Consider the following 1,719-nt stretch of genomic DNA (forward strand, 5'->3'; position numbering starts at 1 on the left):
TGCTCCATCCGTCTTTACCGTCGTTTGCTTTGACGGCGTGGCTGTTGAGAGCCAGGTGTTGAGGGATCGTGGTCTCTCGGATGCGGTTATCTCTACGATGTTGCGGGCTCGCAAGCCTGTGTCCCGACGGATTTACTATCGAACTTGGAAGGCTTATTTTGCCTGGTGTGAGTCGGTAGGATTTCCGCCCCGTTTGTTTTCAGTTGCCAGGATCCTCGCTTTTTACCGCGGGGTGTGGATCAGGGTTTGGCCTTGAGTACGATCAAGGGCCAGATTTCGGCCTTGGCGGTCCTTTTTCAACGACCGATAGCTTCCAAGCTTTCGTTCGCACTTTTGTGCAGGGGGTTACAAGGATCGTCCCCCCTGTTCGCTCCCCGTTGCCGCCATGGGATCTGAATCTGGTACTCTCAGTGTTGCAGGACTCTCCCTTTGAGCCTCTGCGTGACATTCCAATTCTGACTCTATCTCAAAAAGTGGCCTTTCTGGTGGCAGTCACCTCGATCCGCAACGCAAAGTGTTGCAGGCGGCCGTTTGAGGGGATTTTTTTGTTTTAAGTTGGGTTTGTTGTTTCTGTTGGCCCACCCCTCTTTTTTGGTACTGCTCTGTGACGTCCCTACAGTACAGGATCTCCGATCTGTTCCCTGTGTCCTTCAATGAACGGGAGAGAAAATAGGATTTTGGTACTCACCGTAAAATCCTTTTCTCTCCGTTCATTGAAGGACACAGGGCCCGCCCCTCTATATGGGTGTGTACTCCTTTACTGCTTGTTACTAAACTGGAGACTTGTCAGCAGGTGGGGGGTTTTGGCCACCGGCAGGGGCCGCCCCTAGGCTGTGATTGGTCTTTAGTTTTGTGCCTAGCGTCCTTCTCCTGCAGGTGGCGATATTACCCTATAGTACAGGATCTCCGATCTGTTCCCTGTGTCCTTCAATGAACGGAGAGAAAAGGATTTTACGGTGAGTACCAAAATCCTATTTTTTCGGAAAAAAAACATTTAAATTAATTTTAGTGCACACACACTCAATTTAATACCCTTTTTTTTGTAAAATATAAAAGATGGGGTTACATCGTGTAGACAGATAATAAACACGTCAAGTGTTAAAACTGCACTCGCGTGAAAAAAACGATAGTACTCAAAATTGTCCATAGGCGACGCTTTAAAAGTCTTTCCTGCTCATCGGTTTAGATTAACAGAGAATTATGGCCCTAGAATTATTGATCTCATTCCAACATTCATGGTGATACCTAACATGTGACTCAATTGTCGTTTACGTACACATGCATGCCCTATGTGTGCGTTTTCATTCGCATGCAGATGGTGGGGTTGATTTTTAATTTTTGTTATTTTATTAATATTTGTCACTTTTTGAAATTTGTTTTCTTCATTTAACTTTATTACTATCACACAGGGGATAACAAGCCCCTATGTGATAGCGTTTGGAGGCAAAAGGTTCTCTTTATGGACCTAATAGACCCCTGATGTCTCCCCTGGCCTCCAAAACAGGGGACTGAGCACAGCTTTGCGCCCGATCGCTTGTGTAACCGTCACTTGAGCAGGAAGCGCTGAGAGTACATCACTTCATCCCTCACTGATCACAGAGCAGATTGGGGGAATGGATGCTCCTCTTGTCTGCTCCCGCTCTCCATCCGGAGAGCATTTTACATGGTCCTGGGTCCCCCAGAAAAGCAGGGGACCCCAAAAACCACAGATGGGGGGGG

The 1,719-nt window shown here is 47.3% G+C and overlaps 1 protein-coding gene across 1 annotated transcript in view; it reads left to right on the forward strand.

The window, feature by feature from the left end:
- DENND4C (DENN domain containing 4C) overlaps positions 1-1,719 on the forward strand; it is a 102,896-nt gene that overhangs the window by 50,226 nt on the left and 50,951 nt on the right. The window lies entirely within an intron of this gene.

The sequence above is a fragment of the Nanorana parkeri genome, unplaced genomic scaffold (assembly GCF_000935625.1).
Source record: "Nanorana parkeri isolate BGI_ZX_2015 unplaced genomic scaffold, ASM93562v1 scaffold256, whole genome shotgun sequence".
NCBI classification, from domain to species: Eukaryota; Metazoa; Chordata; class Amphibia; order Anura; family Dicroglossidae; genus Nanorana; species Nanorana parkeri.